Raw genomic sequence first — 13,316 nt, 5'->3', positions numbered from 1 at the left:
ATTCTGGTTAAATCAGAAAAGCTCTTACAACCTGGTATTTCCCTTGCATTTAGGAGAGGACACTGAGGCCCAGAAAAATGTAGTGGCTTGACCAAGGCCTTGCAGTGAGTGGGCTCACAGAGACCACTACTTCCTCCTTCACATACTCTTATTACTGTTACTGCTGAGATAGAAGCAGAGATTGCTGCTCAGCACCTCTTTTGAGTTCCCCCGTTTTGACATCTATCGATGGGGCCAACAGAGCCCCTGGGAATGGGGCCAGTTGTCCACGAGCAATGGGGCTTCCAGGCTTCTGTCATTATCTTGTCCTTCCTCATCCTTCCCTTTTCCTTCTGGGGAAAACAGCTTACCCTGAAAGGAGCTGTTCATAGTTGTATTCAGGGCTTCCTCTCCTTGGTGTGGTGAATCTTAGAAGCAAGTTCCATAAAAAGTGCCCTCCTGCATGTGAAGTCACAGGCACATTACTTGAACACCTCCTGTGTGCAAAGCAGTTTTCTGGGTGCCTTGGGAACCACACAGACACATGCCCTAATACATCTGCTATGTGTAGCAGAAGGACCCTCTGCCATCAGATCAAAGTTGCCTGTTTATCTTCAAAGAGCTTGGAGCATACATTTCCTGTTAACACTTATTTTGGGGGGTGCCTGGGTGGCTCAGTCGGTTAAGTGTCTGCCCTCAGCTAGTGTCATGATCCCAGGGTCCTGGGATCCAGCCCCATATCATATCATCAGGCTCCCTGCTCAGCAGGGAGTCTACTTCTCCCTCTCCTGCCTCCTCTCCTCTGCTCATGCTCTGTCTCTCTCTCTCTCTATCTCTTAAATAAAGAAATAAGATCTTTTAAAAAAAAACACTTATTTTTGGTGGGTCAAACAATATGTATGTGTACAAAATGAGTATAATAATAGGAGGTCCTCTTTCTTGCACAGTGATATCATTTTATATGGTGAAAAAAAATAGTGATATATAATCCAGACATACATGCAGTTAAATTCACATAGAATCTTTGCTTTTTGAAAACTATTTATTTATTTTTTTTTGAAAACTATTTAATGAATAATTTAAATATTCAATGGTTAGAGAATGGTGAAGTAAATTATAATAGAATCACTTATTGTAATAAGAAAGAAACCAAAAAAAAAAAAAAAGAAAGAAACCAATAATCAGGAAGTTTATACCAATAAACATAAGTGTTTGACCTAAAAGCTGTAAGAAAAAAAAACTGTAAAAGCTATGACTATAATTGTGTCAAACACATATTTGTATGCATAAAAAACTGAAAGAGGGCAGCCCCGGTGGTGCAGCGGTTTGGCGCCGCCTGCAGCCCAGGGTGTAATCCTAGAGACTAAGGATTGAGTCCCTCGTTGGGCTCCCTGCACGGAGCCTGCTTCTCCCTCTGCCTGTTTCTCCGCCTATCTCTCTCTCTGAATGAATAAATAAATAAATCTTTAAAAAAAAAAAACTGAAAGAAATGTTAAGAGAATTTTCCCCAAAAGGGGGCAAATCATGACTCTCTTCCAGATATGAAAATGTACACATGTTAAAGATTTTATGTAACTCAGTCAGTAAGGGAACTGGTCAGATAGTCAGATGTTCAGCTGGTTCCAAAAAGGCAGCACAATTTGAGAAAATGAATGTTGAAAGAAATTGTAAGAGGATACAAAACTGTTTCCCCCCCCCCCCCACACACACACACACACAAGGAAAGGAGGGAAAATAGTCAAACCTCTATCAGACCGAGCAGGAATTCCTTGCCTATCAGTTACCTACAATTTACAGAGTTGTAAAATAATTCCCATAGAATCAGTTTAAGTCAGCTAATCAAGGAAAGGTGTCCTACATTTTTCTCTATAGAGAACAATTTTGAAAATATGGGTGGTATTATGAAATGTCTCTCTCTCACTCTCTTTTTTAATTTTACTTTATTTAGTGTAATTTTAAAAAAGATTTTATTTATTTATTCATGAGAAAGAGAGAGAGGCAGAGACACAAGCAGAGGGAGAAGCAGCCTCCATGCAGGGAGCCCGACATGGGACTCAGTCCTGGGTCTCCAAGGATCACACCTTGGGCTGAAGGCAGTGCTAAACCACTGAGCCACCCGGGCTGCCCAGTGTAATTTTTTAAAACAAAGATAGCCCTCTAAAATTCTTACAGGGACCACTGCAAAGCACCTTTAAATATTAACATCCCCTGCAGTGTTTAATAGGTCACTTGGTTTGCCCATACATTCTAGAAACCATGGGGTTAGGAACACCTGGGTGGCTCGGTTGGGTGTCTGCCTTTGGCTGGGGCCATGATCTGGGATCCTGGGATCAAGTCCCACATCAGGCTCCTTGCTCGGTGGGGAATCTGCTTCTTCCTCTACCTGCTACTCCCTCTACTTGTGCTCTCTCTCTCTCTTTCTTTCTTTTTTTTTTTAATCTCTCTCTCTCTTTCTGACAAATAAATGAATAAACTATTTTAAGAGAAAGAAAGAAACAAAGAAACATGGGGTTAATATGAGGCATACCTAGGTCTGGTTACTCCAGACGTTTATGAAACACCATACTTCTTTTTAAATTTTTATTTATTTATTCATGAAAAACACAGAGAGAGGCAGAGACATAGGCAGAGGGAGAAGCAGGCTTTCCATGGGGAGCCCAAATGCAGGACTCAATCCTAGGACCCCAGGATCATGACCTTAGCCAAAAGCAAACGCTCAACCACTGAGCCACCCAGGTACCCCATAAAATACCATACTTGACCTGCGTATGGTGAAAGCCTGACAGCATCCCAACCTCATTAGTATTCTCCTTCTTTCCAATGATTATTCAATCCTTCTCCTTCTCAAACCGGGACATAGAAGCTTTCTATACTTTATAAGGTATCCAATTGCAGAGTTTTAGGTGGTTACAGAGACAGTGAGCTTCAAGGAAAACATTTCTCTCATCCTCCTCTTTCATAGAGCTGAGAGTCCAAAGGCCAGAGTCATTGCTACTGAGTAGAGCTGGGCAGGGTTGAAGCTGAGGGCAGAGGTAAAAAGTAAGCAGCTGCTGTTGCTTGGACACCTGGTAGCCTACAGCTGCCTTCCTCTTCTCTTTCCCATAGTCCACACCCCTGTCACCCAGATGCTGTAGATCTGTACCAGCTAGGACAGTGATCAAATATGTCGATTTAAATTTCAGTTTGAGGGGCACCTGGGTGGCTCGGTTAAGCATCAGACTCTTGATTTCGGCTCAGGTCATGATCTCAGGGTAGTGAGATCAAGCCCTAAGTCAGGCTCATGCTTAGGAAAGAGTCTGCTTGGGATTCTTTCCCTCCCTGCTCCTCACTCCCTCCTCCTGCTTGCCCTCTCTCTCTGTCTAAAATAAATAAACGAAATCTTTTTGAAAAACAAAATTTCAGTTTGATAGGGAATTTCCATGTCTGTGCAGGTTCCCCATAGGTACACATGTATGCTATTAAATCTGATTTTCTCTTGTTAAATAAATAAATAAATAAATAAATAAATAAATAAATAAATAAATCGAAACTCCATAAAAAACCCAGTTTGCAGTTGCAATAGCCACATTTCAAGTGCTTGATAGTCACATATGATTAGTGGTTACCAGGTCAGATAGTGCAAATAGTAAGCATTTCCATCGCTGCAGAGAATTCTACTGGACAGCACTACTGTAGATGACTACTCCCTCCCTCCATGTAAAATTTCTCTCCCATCCCTTTTTCTGCTGGCCAAGCTTGTTACTCAAATAAATCATATGTCTCCTTTGACAAAGACTCTCTCTTGACCAAACTTTAGTGATTTAGGTTCCTCTGAGCTCCCCCCCCCCCTTTTTAAAGATTTTTATTTATTCATGAGAGACACAGAGAGAGAGGCAGAGACACAGGCAGAAGGAGAAGCAGGCTCCATGCAGGGAGCCCGATGTGGGACTCGATCCAGGGACTCCAGGATCACGCCCTGAGTCAAAGGCAGACGCTCAACCACTGAGCCACCCAGGCATCCCTGAGCCCTTTTTTGACTAGGCTTCAACCGTGAGCTTCTATGTCTGTCCTTGCCAAGTCTGTAGCTGGGGCACAGGGTGCAAGGGCACCTGGCTATGGGAGCCCCAAACAGACCAGGTTCTGCCCCTCACCACTGACAAAGTCTAAAGGCAGAGAGACGAATCACAGAGAAACAAGAAAGGAATTTATTTCAGGGAGGCCAACACGGGAAGACAGTAGACAGTCTCAAAGACCGTCTGTGAAGTGCTGAAAATACTTGCAGTTTCTACGAGGAAAATGTGGGACAAAGGTCAGTGGGTTCAAACAGGTGGGCAGTAAAGGTCAGGTCTATCACTGTCTTGGAGTTGGTCTTTTGGAGTCCTGCTGGCTCAGGGCAATCTTTGTTGCTTCAGGGGGTAGTTTCAGAGCAGGAGATGTTTTGCCTGCAGGGTCTTTTGCCTGAGTTAAGAGATAGGTGAGAAAAGAGAACTTAATTAGAAAGTACAGACTAAAAAAAAAAAATAAATAAAAAAGAAAGAAAGTACAGACTGAGGTCAAAATGGAGGTAGTTGAAGTTCTCTTTCAAGTCTAATTTCAGCAAAAATCCTAAATCAGCTTATTTAGAGAGAGAATCCTTATTCTTGATATCTGATCAATCCCTAACCTGCCTTCAGCAACAATCCTATTAAATCAGTTTAGCAAGAATCCCCCATTCTTCATATCTCCTCTTAGTAAATTTCTACCCAGTGACTCCCTCAGCCTCCTTGATGGCTGTAAATTCCCACTTGTCCTTATTGTTTTTGGAACTGAGCACAATCTCTCTCCCCTTTTGTAATGTTCCTATTGCAATAGTCCCAAATAAAGTTTTCCTTATTGTTTTAAAAGGCTTCAGAATAATTTTTTCTCTAACACCTTTTTTGAAACCTTCCTTCTTGCCCTTAGGAAAAACTAATTTAATGCTACCTCAGCACTGTGTAAATTCCTCCTATAAAGCTACTATCATGTGGCTTCATACTCATTTATGCACTGGTCTTCCCTTATGGATTACTGAACTCTCATAAAGAGTATAGTGAATCTCATGATTAAGAGCACAGTCACTTGAGTCAGAATGCTTGGTTCAAAGACTTCTGATGACACTTACTAGCCAGGTGAGCTTGCGCAAGTAACTTTACATCTCTAAGCCTCAATTGTCTCATCTGTAAAATGGGGATAATAAAAGTGCTTCCGTTGTAAGGATTAAATGAGAAAACCCACTGTGTCAGGTACAGAATAACTACCCCCAGCCTCAGTCTTTATCTGTCTCCATTCCTAATATTTGAAGATAGAAGTGGAGGATCTTCTCTGTGAGTCTGAATATCAATTCTTATTCCTTCAATATCTAATTATAAATAGTTATACTTGCAGCCCTCCCTTGATACTCCTATTGGAAATAAATCAGGCTAATTTTTTTTATTATTATATGCTGTTAAAGTTAACTTCTCAAAATATCAACAAAACAACCTATCAATAAGACAAAACTGAGGGGTACTTGAGTAGCTCAGTCAATTGAGCAGCTGACTCTTGATTTCAGTTCAGGTCATGACCTGAGGATCCTGGGATCCAGCCCTGTGTTGGGCTCCATGCTCAGTGGGAAGTCTGATTCAGGATTTTCTCTCTCTCTCTCTCTATCCCTCTCTCTCCACTAAAAAAAATAAATAAATAAATCTTTTTTAAAAAGACAAAACTGGGTGCCTGGGTGGCTCAGTGGTTGAGCTTCTGCCTTTGGCTCAGGTCGTGATCCTGGAGACCCGGGATCAAGTCCCACATCGGGCTCCCTGCATGGAGCCTGCTTCTCCCTCCACCTGTGTCTCTGCCTCTCTCTCTCTCTCTCTGTGTGTGTCTCTCATGAATAAATAAAGAAAATCTTAAAAAAAAAAAAAAGACAAAACTGACATTATTCTTACCTCAGTGAGGAAGAACACTTCTCTTGACAAAGTTGTAGAAGCAGCTCAGAAGCAGGACAAAATAGTGGTATTTATTGAGACTTTGAAGTTTGGTTTGGGCGGAGGGGTTGATCTTTCAATGTGAAAGTAGAGGCAAAAGTTGAGGATAAGAGTCATGATATAACAGCCTAGGATTGGTGGACACAGCCAAGCAAGAATTTTGAGGCCAGGGGTTCTAAGAGTCTTGAAATATATAGAACTATCATCATGTGATGCTTTCTATTAGAAAATTGGTGGTGCTTTTAGATGACTCCAGAAATGCACAACGATTTCATTTGCATTTTTAACATCCAGGCAAAGGTGCCATGAAATAGTTGTGTTAAGATGGATGTTAAGGTGTGTGGGTGTAGGGGATGTCAATTCTAACAGCTTTTTTAAAAGCTAGTAAGGAAAATTAAAGATGTATCCAGATACTGAGGGCACTTATCCCTGTGGGCAGAGCTTAAAATGAAAGAGCATAATTTGGTAACACAGAAGGTGATTGAACTTTCAAGAAATACCCCAGTCCCTGGTTTACATATTATTTCCCTGCCAACCATTCTCAGTTGAATGCCACCCGTTTTGTGGTAAGGCAGTGTAAGGAATGCTCAACCTCCTGCATGAAACGTAAAGTGTCTTCAGAGGTGTAAACTCCCTAGTTAGACTGCATAGAAAAGTTTCTTTCCAGATTTAGAAGAATGCTACTCCTTGCAGAAGAGGCACTTCTAAATTTAACCAGCCATAGATAGCATGGCAGGTCTTAAATAATTATTCTGACACTTGTTAAACCAGTAAGAGAAACTTTATCCAGGAGTATTGCCATAGGGATGTTATAATAGAGGAGATTGCACTCAACTCCAAATACAATAAGGTCAAGAAGTTGGAAAATTACTAAGAGGAGACATCAAAGGTGGGGGAGGGGGGATTCCTGCTGAACTGACTTAACAGGATTCTTGCTAAAGACAGGCCAGGGATTGATCAATTATCAAGGGTGAGGAATCTCCTCTAAAGTGACTTAGCAGGATTCTGAGTTCGAGTTTATTTTTTACACTGCAATTAGGAAGAATAGGACCTTGACAAAATTCACGTTAAAAAAAAATAATTTCTTTATAGAACGGGAATGGTGAGAGTATAGGGTTGCTCAGTGGTGAAACGTCAGGGTCCTGGGATCAAGCCCCACATCAGGCTCCCTGCAGGGAGCCTGCTTCTCCCTCTGCCTATGTCTCTGCCTCTCTTTGTGTCTCTCATGAATAAATTCTTTTTTAAAAAGGGGGGTGGGTGATGAAACACAGAAACTGGGACACCCAGGGAGACTGCTGGGTCTCCTTCAGGGGCTGACGGAAGGATGATTAAATGCAAAAAGGGGTCTCATCTATAAGACTCTTAGTGAAGTGGTATGTAGAGGCAGAAGAAAATTAAGATGACCTCTCAATGGCCTTTTCTCGTTCAGGACTGAAAGAAAATTCTGTGATTTTTGTACAAGTAAACGACTCCTTCTAGGGGAAGAAATAGGCTCCTTGGGGTGAGATTGCTGTTCTGGACGGGAGAAAACCACCTAGTGCAGCTGAGCAGCCCTGGAGCCCAGCACCTGAGTACTACAAGTCCCAGCAGGCACCGCGGCGGGGCGGTGCTTGGCAGCCGTTGTGACGTGGTAGGCGGGACCATACGGGATGGGCTCTCCCCTGGGTTTTTAGCTCCGCCCCGCCCCTTGCCCTGCCCTGTTGCTGTTGCGCCGACGCCGGCTGCTACCCCCGGTGAGTCCCTGGGGTATAAGAAGGCAATTAGGGGCATTTGGGCCTTTGGGTTCTCCAAATTCAGACTTTCACTCCTCAGAAAGGACCTTGGGAGGCAGAGGTGCGACTGGTTTCGGTTTTCGCTTCCTTCCATCTTTCTAGGGTGACAGTAAAGTGTGAGTGGCGTCATGGAGCCCCTGGAGCTCCTTCCCCGGCCCTGGAGGGTTGAGGGGCAGTTTTCTCCCTAGGAACGCAGAGTTTCGGTGCTTGTGGCCGGGTGGCAGGCTCCTTGAGTAGAAGGGACCCCCTCTGACGCGAGTCGGTGTCTTGACGTCACGGCGTCAACCCCACCCCCACCCCCGTCTTCTCACTCCCCTCCCCCCAACGGGCAGAGATCTTGGTAGTTCCTTAATCCCTGTCCTTGAGGCTTCAGCATCTCTGCTATGGGGCCGAGGCGAGCCCTAGGCAAGTTACTTTCTCTTTGGCCTCAGTTTCCCTGTTTGTAAGCTTGATCCCTGAAGTCCCATTTCTTCAGATGAGGCTTTCTGTAATTGGAGATATTCTAGGCAGAAGAAAGAGCAGCTGGAGTGTAATGACCTTCTGCTTTACAGTTGATTCCCGAGAGCCCCTCCCCACCGCTACCAATCAGCCCAATTTAGCAATTTAGTCTTGGGGCTGATGTTTTCCCATTATAATTTCAACCCCTCCTGGGCATGTTAACTTTTTTCTATCACTTGGATTCTTTGCTTCTGGTGCAAGCCAACAAGTGGCTATTACTGGAGTTGAGTGGAAGGATACAGATGCTATGTATTATTTTTTTTTAAAGATTTTATTTATTTATTCATGAGAGAGACAGAGAGAGAGGCAGAGACGCAGGCAGAGGGAGAAGCAGGCTCCATGCAGGGAGCCCGACGTGGGACTCGATCCTGGATCTCCAGGATCAGGCCCTGGGCTGAAGGCGGCGCTAAACCGCTGAACCGCCCCCCAGGCTGCCCAGATGCTACGTATTATAACTTACTTCCCCCTGTTGCAAAAACCGTTTAAAACCGAGGACTCTAATGCAGTAGGTCTTTGTAGATTATGTAGGGTACATAATTAGAGAATATCCAGGTGACTCACTTTCACAGGTATTTTCAAAGGGCTTCTGCCTGAAACGCTACCCTTTAGCAGATATGATAGCTCTGGAGTAGAAAGGACCCCAAGAAAGGTAGTAGGAGATACATAGCACCAAGAAGTATTATCTTTCAAGTCAGATAGTATCTAGGGCTCTTTAAACACTTTGTACTTGTTGATATAATACCATGGTTCCTTATTTCCTTCGATGAAAAGAGAGACTTAAAATGACCTTTGACTCTCTTTTTCCTTCACCTAGGTTCATTAAAGCTGGAAAGTTTCTTAGAGATTTTCTAGCCCAATCCATGCATTTTACTGATGAAGATACTGAGGCCTAAAAGGAGGTAGTGCGACTTGGCCAAGGTATCAGAGCTAGTTAGTGGCAGAACTAAGACAAGAACCCAGGTCTCTTGGCTCCTAGCCTTGTTCCCTTTCCACTGCACTTCGAACCCTGTCACCACCCATGTCACTTCAGGGGTTAGCACAGTCACCCCTTTCAAGGAAAAAGTGTACCATCTTACTTAAGGTAAATAGAGGTTTAGGACACAGCTTTGAGGCTTTCACACAGTTTCTTCTATTGCCTGCATCTCATGTCCCAGAGCTGTTTTTCTTTCCTTTCCTAGTACTGCTGGCACGGCTGTTGTGGGATGTGGCTGAGGGCCTGCTTAGAACAAGCTGGGCAGCCAGTCCCAACAGTTGTTAATGAGGAGTACTACAAGCCTCCTGGAGATCTACAAGTTCTCTAAGGCACTCTGAAAGATTTTAGGTAAAGAACTAGAATGAACTTGGAAATTTCTAATTAGAGCAAGTAGTTCAGTAATTTGAAGGCCAATGACTGTGTATCTTTGCTTTTGCTCGGAGCCATAGTTGCCACTGTCCAGGTTTTCTAAGGGTAGTTTTGAGCATCTCTTCCAGTACACAGGAGGAGTGGGATAGAAATCAGATCATCCATTTTGCTAATAGCTACTAGTTTAGAAAGTTACATAAGCAAGATGAAGGAATTAAATAGAGTTTGGGTTTGTTTGCTTCTCTTTTTTTTACTGTTCCCAAACGAAGAATTGATTTGCATTTCTTTCTTGGCTTTGAGAACATTTGGTTTCCTTCTGTGAACTACTGATACTGATAGTCTTCATTTCTCTAAATATGTGCCCACTGGTACAAAAGGCTAATGTAAAACTGTTAGACATACTCTACAGTAGAACTTTAGTTATTTTTTTTCTTAGTGTCTGTTCTTTTTTTAATAATAAATTTATTTTTTATTGGTGTTCAATTTGCCAACATACAGAATAACACCCAGTGCTCATCCCGTCAAGTGCCCCCCTCAGTGCCCGCCACCTAGTCACCCCCCACCCCCGGCCCTCCTCCCCTTCCACCACCCCTAGTTCATTTCCCAGAGTTAGGAGTCTTCCATGTTCTGTCTCCCTTTCTTTTTTTTTTTTTTTTTTTTCTGTCTCCCTTTCTGATATTTCCTACCCATTTCTTCTCCCTTCCCCTCTATTCCCTTTCACTTTAGTTATTTTTTTTAATATGCATGTCTTCTTCATGGTTCAGCATACATGGGGAAAAATCTTTAGGAAGATTGGGGAGCTGATTTGGTTGCGTATTTGCATTGTTAGAGTCTGAACCAGGAAACGTTACAATATTTTAAAATTTTCCTGCTAGAAAGCATATCCGTGTGCTTTACAGATTCACTCAGCAAAAGTAGAATTAGCTGTTCATTTCTTCAGGAGAACGTAAGAGAATATATGCCCTCATGGAACAGTCATGGGAGTAGTATATTAGGCTTGAAAAGCTCATTAGATGAAAATGTGTCAGGTTTTCTTAGAAGCCAGAAGCCAGTTCAGGGGACTCATTTTAAAACACATTGCCTGTTACTGCATACATCCTCTGAGGACACTAATACTTTTGGAAACTGAGCTGGAAAAATCAGAGTCCAAGTGAAGTGCTTCTGACAGTTTGTAGAATCTCTGCATTATTTTCCCATACTCAGTGGTTTGCTTTTAGACATTCCTATTTGTTTTTCCCTGCTCGCTCCTCATGTGGCTAGTCTTGGGTATGAGGGTAGGAGGAGGGAATTAGGTGGAAATCCCATGATTTCTATGGGGCCTAATTCATCCCACTGCTTTTACATGACTCCATAGTTCTCCAGGCTTCTAAATTTAACTTTTGCTCTTTTACTATTTCTTACTTCCTTTCATGGATATTGTCAGAATTATAAGTGGATGATGGAGAGGTTCTATAGTGGGAAGAGGAGTTCAAGAAGGGGAAGCTGATGCTTAAATCATTCTGCTTTTCTTTCCATGTCCTCTTTGGCCCCTCCACAAACAGTCCTTTCTGGACCGCTTTGACAGCAAGGTGATTTCCCTAGCCAATTTCAGAGCCCAGTTCTCCCAAGGAACCTAATCACTGGGAAAGAGGAAAAGGTTTACTGAACAGGATCACTGATCTTAAAAATTAGTAGTAGATGCCTTCCTTCCAGAAAGTTTTTTTGTTTTTCAAAGATTTTATTTATTCATTCATGAGAGACACACAGAGAGAGGCAGAGATATAGGCAGAGGGAAGAAGCAGGCTTCCTGCAGGGAGCCTGAAGCTAGACTTGATCCCAGGACTCTGGGATCAGGACCTGAGCCAAAGGCAGTCAACCACTGAGCCACCTAGGTGCCCCTCCCCCCCCTTTTTAAAGCAGAAAAAGTTAAATCAGGTAACTCCTAACTGACCCAGGTCAGATTATCATGGTTATGCTCACGGCCTCTTCCATCTTCACTTCAGCAGAGAAGTGAAGCCATTGCTGTTCTCCACTCTGCCTACCTCCTCAGCTCCTTCCCCAGTCTTGGCAGAGGAGAGTTTCAAGAACAATTGAGTTCCCAATACCTAGAGAGCCGCTAGGTTCCCTCTGGGTCGTCCTGGTGATGAGATCTCTGAAATGGGAAACTTCACGGAGTCTTACATTTTTGATAAGGAACCAACCAAGACTGTTGACTTTTCCAGACAGATGATTAGGTGTTTGTATGAGTGAAAAGAGCTAAAAAAAAAAAAAATAAATAAAAATAAAAAAAATAAAAAGGAAAGAAAAGAAAAGGGCTAGTTTCCTTGGGATGCCTGGGTGGCTCAGTGGTTGGGGCGCCTTCGGCCCAGGGAATAATCCTGGAGTCCTGGGATGGAGTCCCACATCGGGCTCCCTGCTTCTCCGTCTGCCTGTGTCTCTGCCTTTCTCTTTCTGTGTCTCTCATGAATAAATTAAAAAAAATATTTTTAAAGAGCTAGTTTCCACTGGCTATATGTAAACTCAAGCCTCAGAACATGAATTCTTGTGTATTTGTGTGTGTGTATGTGTGCATGCACGCATGTGTGTACACATACTGTCCTTTCTCCAGTGTTCTGTTCATGAACTTATAGATTGTTTTTCTAGTAGGAAAGAGGGTGTACGAAGCCCTCATACCTTTGGCTGGTCTTGCCTTTCAGAGTAACATCCATTTGCAAAACAGCTTGCCGGAGTTTGAGTGTAGAAGGTGGGTAATGGAGTGTGAATTTTATGGGTCCTTAAGGAAATCAAATCTGTGCCTTTTGTTTTTTTGGCACCATGCCACTTGAACCAGCTATGCCAGCTGAACCAGCCATACCAAGAATTGATATTGCACTTGGAGATTATCATCTTTTCATCCTATTTTAGAAAAAGAAAGCTGAGAAACAGCAGCTCCTCTAAGGTATCCAACAAATTAAGAGTAGGGCTTAAAAAAAAGAATTAGCCCCATGGTCATTCAAACCATTGTTTACCTACAAAGCCCCCCCTTCCTTTCACTTTTTGATGAATCACATGCATTTCATTTCACTTACTCAGTGAATAGTTAATCAGCAATTACTCTGGGCTAGACATTATGTTGTATATACAGGGGTGATAGTGTTATGAAGTAAAAGAGAGTTGAGTACTTAGGTTAATTGAGAGATAGGCCCTGAAGCCACTCTTACCTGAGTGTTCTTTATGATCCACAGACAACAGATTAAATTATTTTACAAGCTCATAAATGCTACTCCAGGCTGAGGACAGAGAGGATATGCTGGCCTCAGTATGACTTGAGACCCCTAGGAAAGAGAGGGGTCTGCAAGCTGAGAAACCTCCCTTCCCACCCTCCCATAGCATCCAAGAGATCACACAGACAACAGCTTATCATGAGGAACTAGTTCTGACCTAGACTGGAGTGTGACCTCCCTTTTCCTGAGAAAAACTGATCTGAGGTTTGAGGTTAAGGATGTGGCTAAACTGTGCCACAACCCAGAAAGCCAATACATTTCTTACTTCCTTAACTCAATCCCAAGAATAGTTCAGTGCCACCAAAGTCCCCTTGCCTTCTCTTGTGAAAAAATTGACTACTGGAGGAGTTGGAAGAAGAGGCCTGGTTGTTCAGAGTTGAAAATAAAATCAGGAAATAAATAGGACCAGGCAGGACTAGAAGGGCTGTGTTTTTTGGTTATTGTACTTATTTTCAGAAATTGAATGTATACAATCTTTTGTATACAACCCAAATGTATAAGGTATCATATAGTAGTCATGCAG

General features: G+C 42.8%; 1 protein-coding gene and 1 long non-coding RNA gene across 8 annotated transcripts in view; one reads left to right on the top strand and one right to left on the bottom strand.

The window, feature by feature from the left end:
* Positions 1-4,140: 4,140 nt before the first annotated feature.
* LOC140606581 (uncharacterized) lies at positions 4,141-7,967 on the bottom strand. Its single transcript, XR_012008913.1, has 2 exons — positions 5,901-7,967; positions 4,141-4,416 (listed from the first exon to the last, which is right to left on the bottom strand). It is a non-coding gene; the product is annotated as an uncharacterized lncRNA (long non-coding RNA).
* Positions 7,536-13,316, top strand: part of CALCOCO2 (calcium binding and coiled-coil domain 2) — a 27,737-nt gene continuing 21,956 nt past the window's right edge. For 5 of the 7 annotated variants that reach the window (XR_012008911.1, XR_012008910.1, XR_012008912.1 and 2 more), the window contains exon 1: positions 7,536-7,672. The gene's annotated coding sequence lies outside the window, so the exon portion shown is untranslated. Of the gene's footprint in view, positions 7,773-13,316 lie in introns of all 7 variants that reach the window. The other 2 variants (XM_072780212.1, XM_072780211.1) reach the window with 2 other exon arrangements.

The sequence above is a fragment of the Canis lupus genome, chromosome 16, assembly GCF_048164855.1.
Source record: "Canis lupus baileyi chromosome 16, mCanLup2.hap1, whole genome shotgun sequence".
Classification (NCBI taxonomy): domain Eukaryota; kingdom Metazoa; phylum Chordata; class Mammalia; order Carnivora; family Canidae; genus Canis; species Canis lupus.
The sequence above is the reverse complement of the archived record's forward strand: the minus strand, read 5'-3'. Positions and strand labels throughout refer to the sequence as shown.